The following is a 10,654-nucleotide window of genomic DNA, read 5'->3' as shown; positions in this document are numbered from 1 at the left end:
GCCTACGTGCCGAGTCCAGCTCAGTCAGTCCATAAGCCACCACAGAGGTGTTCTGAGGGTTTACTTTTAGTTACATTTTAACATGCTCTCTTTTGTTCTGTCCCCATGGATTCATTTTTAACATTACTTCATTATATGTATTTTTGTGGAGCCACTTAAATAACTTGGAACAAAAAGAAGAGTTTTTAACAATTAACAAAACTTATTCAGTGGAATAAACAATTCAACTAAAAATCATTTAAAGGTATCTCTATTAACATTTATATGTTATAGTTTCATCTCAAATATGATCTTAAATTTATTTTAAACCTTCAAAACTAAAGAAAGATATCTAAGTATAATTATAGTAAAGGTCAGAAGGAAATCTACAAATAACCTTCTACAAATATCTGTATATTTGAATAATGGATGTATTTGTCCTTTGTTTTTAAGCAAAGCAGTTCTATGGAGAAGTAGGTTTTTTGGTGATTTTGGCTTGTGTCCCTGAATTTGGTTCACCTGAACTAAGGCTTAATGACTGAGAAAGTAACTTGACTCCTCAGCTGAAAAGCATTATAAAACATACAAAGTGCCAGTATGGTAGAGTGTGCTGATAAAAGGGACATCAACACATTGTAAGACCTTGAAAGATTTCTAAAACGCCCTACCTTGTTGCACAGGCTTAAGTGAGGAAATGAGGGAACAGAAAAGGAGGATGGTAGAAATCAGATGAAGCCAGGGTGAAGTCAGTAAACAGTTCTGTAAAACCAAGTGTAACGGTAAAGGTGGGGCCTGAGCTTCCTAATGTCTAACACAAAAATCAGTCCTACGTGCAGTATTGATATAAAAACTGCTTTAGAGAAACATTTATTCCTTATTATTAAGACCTGAGAAACTGTCTCATGGGTCCCCATAACAAGGATGTCTGATGAGAGGCCATACTTGGCTGTCAAGGATCCATGGCAGTTTTAAAAAGAAAAGGGGGGGGGGGGGGTTGAGAGCTATATAGAAAAGTTTAATAAAAACTTGAGTAACTGAGATAAATTTATGGGATTCCCACTTTTAGAAACAGTAAGTTGCAAGAAAACAAATGAAAAAAAAAATGTTAATACCATTTCTGAGGTATGTATAGGTACTTTTTCCATTCAGTTTCTCCATTACAGACAACTACCGTTCAGAGTAACAACCTAGGACATTTTATTGGAAGTTTTCAGTAAGGACTGAAACAAAAAATGCATTCTAAATAGCTGTTCCCCAAGCATCTGACCAATTAAAATGTAAGATGCAGGTCTTCTCATTATTACATAAGCTAAAATGAGGAAGAAAGGTTTCTAGTTTTAAAAGTGAAGAAGGAATGCTTCCGATTAATAGCTTCCAAGAAGCAGAGTTTATAGCATGACCTGTTATTAACTATCCTAGCAGATCAGTGTTGTATCAAAGAAATGAAACCTCAAAACGAGCTAGGAGATGTGAAGTTAGATAACAGTGGAGAGTTCCTGACGTGGAAAAAACGTGATTAGTAAATACATCAACAGTGAGGAAGGCAAAATTATTTTAGGTACAGGTGATGGGTGGTGCATAGTGTATGTTCCAGTTATCGCTGTGTAACAAATTACCCCCCAAAGCTCAGTGACTCCAAACAAACAACCACTGTGTTTTTATAAATCATGATTTGGTGGGTCAAGGCGTGGCTGGGTGATTTGGGCTCCACATGGTATTAAGATGAGGTCACTCTGGTATTCAGCTAGTAGCTGAGTAGATCTGGATGGTTCAAGATACTTCCCTAACATGTTAGCACCTTATAATGTTCTATTTTGGGCTCAACGCATAGTATTTAGGAAATTCTCCCTACCTGCCTCCTTCCTACTCACCCCTCCGGAGGAAAAAAGATTGAAGTGAACCCAAGATACTGGGCTCTATCTTTGTAAGTGAAGAGAATTGCTGTATTAACAAGTCTGAAAATGTGCAGTCACTCTTGCCCTGTTAGGGTACAGGTCTACCTCCGCTCTTCCAGGGAAGATGGGAAACTGGAGTTGGGGCTATTCTGAGCCTCACTTTCTCTACTAAAAGTAGGGGATGATGGGAATAAAAATTATTCCCTCACAACTTAGCTGAGAAGTCCTTCAGTGTCCCCAGCTGTGCGATGAGTGGTACTTTCCCTCCCATGGGCTTTTCTTATGGTTACAACCAGGATTACAAAGGAGGGACTGGTAGGGCTCAGGCACCAAATCTGACCTCAGACCCCATGCAACATACTGAAATTCTGACATCTTGTTCATTAAGGGGAGAAAAAGTGAAATATGGATATGAAAACTATGGTTAGATTTGGTTCCAGTTACCATGAGAATTTTAGTTACCATATGCAGTGAAGAATATTACAAATGATGAGAAGGTGTTTTCCTCGACCTTTTTAAATGATAGGAAAGAAATATGTGCTTGTAGTCACCCATGTGAAAAGAAATGTATGAAGTTTTGTTCAGTCTCATTCTCTCCTACACCTACTCCTCCACCCTCCATAGAGTAACATGCTAAAGTAAACACAAAAAAGACACACATTGTGGTTAGACTTTGTAGATATTAATGTTAGCGTATTATCAGCAAGACTTATTTTTTCCCTTAAATGTATGTATGTATGTGTGTGTGTACTCAGATTTATACACATAGACGTTGCCAAAATAGCAATGAACATTGAGAAGAACAAGTCCTAGCTTAATTCCGGAATGTGAAGCTCATCAAAACCTTGGCTAATTTGTCTAACGTCTGCCCTTCCAGCCAAATCTGCCACTACTTCTGACTTGAGCTTCGCAAAAGTTCATCTCAGCTGCCTTGATATAGAGGGGAGTTAAATTTTTAGGTAACTGTATATGTGTGTACATACAAAACATATATAATTTAGGTAACCTCAGGTAGACCTACGAAGTAGATGTTACTATTACCGTCATTATGTAAGTTAAGAAACAGGCACAGACAGCTTAAGAAGTAACTTGCCTAAGGTCACAGAACTAGTAAGTGTAACTCTTGTCACACTTGTATTTTAGCCTTGCACTATAACTATCTGCATACCTGTTTCCACATCACCAACAAAATCTGCTGAGCTTTGTTCCTTTCTTTACTAGTTACGGAACACATAATTTGTAGCTGAGAATGTGGCTACCTGGAAAAAGAAAAAAAGCTATGATTCTCACCTTTCTATGGGATGTGAGTGAAAACAGTATGTGCAACTTCTGGGAAGTGTCCCTGAGATGAGTGAGCTTGGAGTGGGACTCTGTCCCTTTATTTTCTCCCCACTAACTAGTATGTTGACCTGATAGCAGGAGAGGAGCAATCGTCTCGGAACATCAGGAGGAGGCTGCATTTTAAGGTGAAAGAATAAAAAGGAGCCTGGGTGTCTCTTGATCCAGTAGTTGCCACTGCCTGATCTTTCACCTGAGGAAGACACCTCTATCTTGCTAAATGCACTGTTTGAGTTTCCTGCCACTCACAGCCAAAGCCAATCCTAATTAATGGGAGTATCGATCCATGGCTCCCTGCCCCACACTAGGGTGAACTCTTAAGAAAATGCACTCTATCTCACCTTTGTATGTCTTTCCTACGTGGTTCTTTATGCTAGTACTCAAGAATATAAATCAAATTGAGGATGAATGAGATTATAAAATATTTCTTAATATTTTATATTAAGATGGAGAACCCCAGATCAGGAGGAAGCTGAATGAAACCACTCCCGGCCTCTGGTCTTTCAAGTCTTTATGGACCACAGGCAGCAGTAGGATGAGAGTGTCTCCACCCCTTCAGGCAACTCCTTCTTTGTCAATACCTTCCTGGAGTCCTGGGTGTGTGGAGCAGAGCTGGAAAAGAGCACAAAGAAAATAGGTCTTCAAAAATGAACACCTTTGGTTTTCCCTTGACCTTCATGCTTGTATCCCCCTCTCTTCCTACCTGCCTTAGAAGAGCAGATATTTTCCCATCATCTCTAGGCTACTCTTTTCATCTTATTCCTGATGATCTTTGCATCTTAATTTAAGATGCAAGTTTAAGAATTAAAATCTTTGCATCTTAATTTTCTCATCTGTAAAACGGGGATAATCATTACTTGCTAGGATCTGGGGAGTAATTAAATGGTGAGGGCTAAACTGGTTGGCATAAGCAGTTGTCTGGAAAACTGCTAGACGTTTGCCTTTTCCTCGACTCCCTTCTCTAGAGGCACCTTGCTCCATCAATTCTTGGAGAGAATACTTCCTCCTAGTTTTCTTCCTACTTCTCTGGCTACCCTTTCTTGGACTCTTTGAAAACCTCATTCTTTGCCTATCCATCAAATGCCTGTGTTCTGGGTTTCTCCCCACACCACCCCTGGTTCCAGCCTCCATCGTTTTTTTTTTTTAAGTTTATTTATTTTTGACAGAGAGAGAGAGAGCGCGCGCGTGCGCGCATGAGTGGGGGAGGGGCGAGAGAGGGAGGCACAGAATCCAAAGCAGGTTCCAGGCTCTGAGCTGTCAGCACAGAGCCTGACACAGGGCTTGAACTCACAGACCACGAGATCATGACCGGAGCCGAAGTCGGATGCTCAACCGACTGACTCACCCAGGCACCCCAGCCTCCATCATTTTCGTACCTAAACAACTCAAAGTCCCTTGAACTGGTCTTCCAGCTTCCAGTCCTGCACTGTTCCAGCCAGATATCCACACTATAGCCAGAGTGGGGACAGAAAGCACACATTGAATAGTCACACTGCTTCCTACCTAAAAAGCTGTTCAGTGGTTTCCCACTACCTTTTCTGTCAAGTCCACAGTCCTTAACATGTTTGTATAAGACCTTCAGGACACAGTGCCTGCTGGAATCACTGTAAAGAGATACTTTGTTTACATGTTTCTCCACTCTTAACAGGAGGAGCTCCTAAACAGTGTACTTATGCCTGAGATCCAGCATATAGTAAAATGTAAGTAGTCAATAAATGTTGGATGAAGTTCAGAAAATCTTTAATGGACAAGTAGTATCACAAGGCTGCCTATATGAAAGTGATCTAGGGAACAGACAAAATGTTTTTTTTCCCCTTCATCATTAACATTAGGTTTTGTTTTTGTTGTTCTTTTGCTTTACCCTTTCAAAACTTAACTTTTTTATTACAAGGATAAGATAGACTTCATATGAAAAAATTCAAACATTACAATGAGATATAAAAAAAGAAGGCCCACCCCCCCCATATCACTGTTCTTCCTGCTCCAGCATTGTTAACTGCATATGATTCCAGAAATTTTCTACGCACATACAACCACAGTAATACACATTATTACTATTATTATTAGCATTATTTAGCCCAAGAGAATCATATTAAACATGCTCATTTTCATATTGGCTTTCTTCATATAATCTTGGATATTTTTCCATAGTATACATAAATCTTCCTCGTTTTGTAAAGGTCTGCATTGTATTCAATTATATGGCTCTACCATACTTGCTTCAAACAGTTAAATTGTTTTTTAAATTTTTCAATTGAAGTATAGTTGGCATAGATTAGTTTCAGGTGTACAATATGGTGATTTGACAATTCCATACATTAAGCAATACTCACCACAATAGGTGTAGTTACCATCTGTCACCATACAAAGTTAATACAATATTGACTATATTCCTTGTGCTGTACTTTTCATCCCTGTGACTTATTTTATAGCTGACGTTGGTACCTCTTAACATCCTTTACCTATTTATCGCCCATCCTCCCACCCCCAACAACCACCAGTTCATTCTGTGTATTTAGGAGACTGCTTCTGTTTGTTTTCAAACACTTCACTATTGATAGACATCTAGGTCATTTCCAGTTTGGGGCCATTCTAAATAATGCTGCATTTATGGTATATAAACAAATGTCAATCTTTCTAAATATGCAAAAACTGCAAAATACTAGAATACCAAAATAAATACACATCACAACCAAGTAGGATTCACTTCAGGAATGCAAGAAGGGTTGAATATTAGAAAATCTCTCAATATACTGCACAATATTATAGATCAAAGGAGAAAAATCTCCACAGATTACTGACAACTAGGTATAGTTTCTTAATGTGATAAAGTGTGTGTGTGCTCTTAAATAGGTGTGTGTGTGCACGCCAACCCCAAAAGCTAGCATCATGCTTAGTGGAGAAGCATTCCTATAATGATCGGAAACAGGACGACTCAGTCTACTGTCACCATTATCACAAAAATGAACATTTTCAAGAGATACTAGCAGATGCTATTACAAGAGAAATAATAATGAGGCATAAAAAACAGAAAGATAATACTATAATTATTTGTGGGTGATAGATTTCCAAAAACCACAATGTAGTTAACTGAAAAAACTTTTCCTTTTAAAAAAGTGAGATATAATTCACATACCATAACGTTCACCCCTTTAAAATGTGTAGCTCGCTGGGATTTTGTATATTCAGAGTTGAGCGATTGTCATCACTCATTCCAAAACATTTTTATCACTCCCAAAAAATCCCATTAAATACCCATTAGCAGTCACTTCATATTCCCCTTATCCCCAGCACTTAGCAATAACTAATTTACTTCCTGTCTCAATAGATTTGCCTATTTTGAATATTTTGTTTAAATGCAATCATATAATATGTGGTCTTATATGACTAGTTTCTTTTACTTGGCAGAATGTTTTCAAGATTTATCGATGTTGCAACATGAATCACTATTTCATTCCTTTTTATTGCTGGATAATAATATTCCACTGTATGGATACACCATATTTTGTTTATCCACTCATCACTTGATGGACATTTGGGTTGTTTCTACTTTTTGTCTATTAAGCATAATGCTGCTATGAACAATCGTACAAATTTTTGTGTTAACACAGGTTTCACTTCTCTATGAGTGAGATTGATAGGTTCTATAGTAACTCTGTACAAATTTTTGACTCACTGCCAAACTTTTTTCCAAAAAGATACCACCATTTTACATCCCCACTTCTCCACATCCTTGCCAACGTGTGTTATTGTCTGTCTTTTTTATTCCAGCCATCCTAGTGGATGTGAAGTGGTATCCCATGGTTTGGAACTGAAAAGCCATTTTAAATAGTAAAACAGTTCAATTAAGATGGCTACATATAAATTTATTATTTAAAATATCGAAAGCCTTCTTATATACAAACAATAATCACTTAGAAAACATAATGGAATAAAAGACTCCAACAAAAAGGATAAAGTAGGAATAAAGTTAACAAATAATTCAAGATATATAATAGAAAACTTTTACATACTCCTGAAAAGCAACTGAACAAATGGAAAGGCATAGGTGTTCTTTTTTCCCTCCTTTCTGCTCTTAAATAGTAAGATTCAACATAATCAGTTCAATTCTCCCTATATTAATCTATATATAACATGACTCCAATACAAATATCTCCTAAGATTAGAACCAGACTAGCTGTAACTAAAGCTCATGTGAAAAGGCAACGCAGAATTACGGTTTTACCCAAAGACCCAGGCTTCCTGGGTTCCCATCCTGGCATACTGCTTATTATTAGCTGTGTATTCCTGGTCAAGTTACTTAACCTCTCTGTTTCAGATGCCCCTTCCATGAAAGGGGATAATATCTACCTGGTAGAGTTGTCAGGAGGATTAAATGCCTTAAAATGCATAAAGCACTTAGAATAGTACCTGGTATATAATAAATGCTAAATAAGTGCTAGTTATTAACATTATGTGGGAAAAACAATTCAAGAATAGCTGAGGAAAAAATTTTCAAAAAATGTTATGAGAAAGGATTGGCCCCATTAGACATAAAAACAGCACAGTTCTGGTGAATCAGAATGAAGACAGATCAATGGAACAGAATAGAGAATCCAAGCACCCCAATGCAAGTGGAAATTTAGAAAATGATAAAATAGGCATTTCAAATAAATGAGTATAGAAAAGAAGAGTTAGGGTGTTCATTACCAGTGATTCTGGGACGAAATTCCCACCTTACCTTTGATACAAAAGTATATTCTGGATGAAATTAAAATTTAAGTATAAAAATAAAACCAGATAAAGCACTAAAATAAAACATAATGAAATTATTTAAGAATCTGAGTGCAGTATAACCCCAAACCTAGAAGCCATAAAGGAAAAGACTGATAAATCCAAATATATGAATTTCTGTAAGGCAATAAAATAAAATACTATATAGGAAATCAAAAGACAAATCAATTGAGAAAGAATAACTGTAACACATATAAACAAAGGACTGGTTTCCAGAATATGTAAAGAACTACAAACCAATACGAAAATGACCAACTATGCAACAGAAAAATGAACAAAACCTAAGAACAGATAAATAACAAAAAAGAAATACAAATCATTCCCCATATGAAAAAACGCTCAGCTTTCCCTCGTAATAAAAGACATGAATTGACACTACAACTAGAAACCATTTTTCACCTGTTTGATAACACATGGGTCTGTGAGAGTAAAGTGGGTACAATCTCTAGGAGAGCAATTTGGCAATATCTATCAAAGAATGAACAAACCAACCCTTGACCCAACAATCCAACTTCCTAGGAATCTATCCTATAGATATACTTGCACTTGTCTACAACAATGTAAGAACAAGCATGTTCACTGAAGCATTGTAACAGGAAAATATTTACACCTGAATTTCCAACTACTGAAGACTGTTAAATCATTACAATACATATGTACAATGGAACAAGGCAGGTCTACCTATATTAAGTGAAAGAGCAAGTGTAGCATACTACCAATTGTATATCAACAACATCAACAGAGACAACAGATATAAAAATTGACATGTGCATAAAATAAATTTGAAAATATTTCCAAGAAACCATTTTCACTAATGGTTATAAAGAGAATTGAAAGGCTTGTAAGCTTATATAAAGCTTATAAAGAGAATTGAAAGGCTAAGGTATAGGAACAACAACGCTTACTTTTCTCTGTATGTTTTTTTGACAATTTTGGATTTTTAATTTTTTGCATCAAATTTGTTACAGTGAATTTTGAAAAGCCCATTCATTGATGTACTTTCATTTAGTGAGGTGGAACCCTAATCACATGCAAACCTATGAGTTGTCAGAAGAGATGCAAGATAGCAATCCCTGCCTGGAGGAGCTGACAGGCAGAACGGACCTGGGACCTCTTAGCACTGGAATCCTGGGATTGAGGAGCGGGCGTTCTTACCAGAAATGCAGATTCCTGGGCCCCATCCCCAATCGACTCCATTCGAGGCCCTCAACGACGCCCAGGAATCTGCATTTCTGACAGGATCCTACTGGGGATTCCGGTACGTGACAATTTTGAAGCCTCCGGGACTGGAAGGGCAGTCAGCCTGCACAGAGCAGGTCACGGTGTAGGCCCATTTTCTCATCCTTCCCGCGCCCTCCCTAGTGCTCACCGCCGCGCTCCGAGCTAGGGGGTTGTCAGCACAGGAGCGTGGGGGACACTCCTCCGGAACAGCCGAGACCCGGGCCAACTTTGTGCCGAAATGGCGAGGCCTCGCTTGGGCCACCGGCCGGAGCCGTTCCTCCCAGGTCCTGGATCAGGTTCCGCTGTCAGCTGGGCCCAGATCCTGAGCCACAGAGCTGAGGAAGCGGGGCGGGGGGCGAGCGCACTGGCGCGAGCGGCTAGAGGTGGAACGGCCGCAGAAGCCCAATGCAGAAGGAGAAAGGGCAGAGATGGAGAGGCAAGTTCAACCGTTTAGGGAAAAAAAATAACGGGGAGAGAAACGATGGGGTCAGAAAATAATTTCGGGGGGGAATCGGGAAAAACTGCGACTCCGCCGGGACTCGAACCCGGAACCTTTGAATGCCTTCAGCCTCTAGAAGTCCAATGCGCTATCCATTGCGCCACGGAGCCACCTGTTGGAGTCTTCGCGCATCTGCTGTGTTAAGCCAGAGGCGACGGCCCCGCGCCCTTCCCACCGCCCCCTGAGCCGTCCCCCCAGCCATCCGTCTGTCTTGCCGAGACCACGGTATTGCTAGCCTGGGTAGCGGCCACCAAACGTGAGCCGAAGGCGCCCGTCCTTCCCCAGCGGCCGCCTCACACGAGGTCGCCGAGCCCTGCGACTCCGCCGGGCCCCAGCCGGTCGGTCCGAGGGCTGCCAGAGCCGGGTCCTGGGCCTACCCGGGGCGCCGCCGTATCTGGCCGCTCAGGACAAATCACACCTTCGCTCTTCCTCCCCGGTCCCTTCCTGCCCCGAGCGCCCCCGCCTACCGGGTCTCTCCGGCGGCCGCTCCCGCCCCGCCCTGGCCCCGGCGACACGGAACCAGGCCGGCCGTTGCGCCGTTAAGCCGGGCCGGTAACGCCGGGCACTTACGTCGCACCTTTTAGCCGCCGATCTCGAGCGGCGGCCCCTCCCGGGTCCCTGGCTCTTCCCTGGCGGGCCGCGGCGACGTCTGTGTGCGTGCTTGTGCGTGTTTTATTTGCGCAGGGTTCGGTAAAACGGGGTTTGGGTTGCATTTCGCTCCCCACAGACCCAGAGCCGAATTTCTGAGGTATCCGGGCTCTGGTGGACTGAGGGGGGCGACGCGCCCCGCGCCTGGCATCCTGAGAGCTTGTCCGAGGGCCGGGAGCTGTGTCCGCGGGCGCCGGGCGTCCGCCCCCAGTCCGCGCCTCAAGACCACGCGGTTGCGTGGGCGGCAGCCGTGAGGGTGGCTGCGCGCGTGGGAGCGCCGGGAGCATGCGTGTGCGGGTGC

The 10,654-nt window shown here is 41.2% G+C and overlaps 1 non-coding gene across 1 annotated transcript; it reads right to left on the bottom strand.

The window, feature by feature from the left end:
• Window positions 1-9,730: 9,730 nt before the first annotated feature.
• TRNAR-UCU lies at window positions 9,731-9,815 on the bottom strand. The gene is given in 2 exon segments: window positions 9,731-9,766; window positions 9,779-9,815. It is a non-coding gene; the product is annotated as a tRNA-Arg (tRNA).
• Window positions 9,816-10,654: the final 839 nt, after the last annotated feature.

This window comes from Panthera leo, chromosome C1 (assembly GCF_018350215.1).
Source record: "Panthera leo isolate Ple1 chromosome C1, P.leo_Ple1_pat1.1, whole genome shotgun sequence".
NCBI lineage: Eukaryota > Metazoa > Chordata > Mammalia > Carnivora > Felidae > Panthera > Panthera leo.
This window is presented reverse-complemented; position numbering and strand designations above follow the sequence as displayed.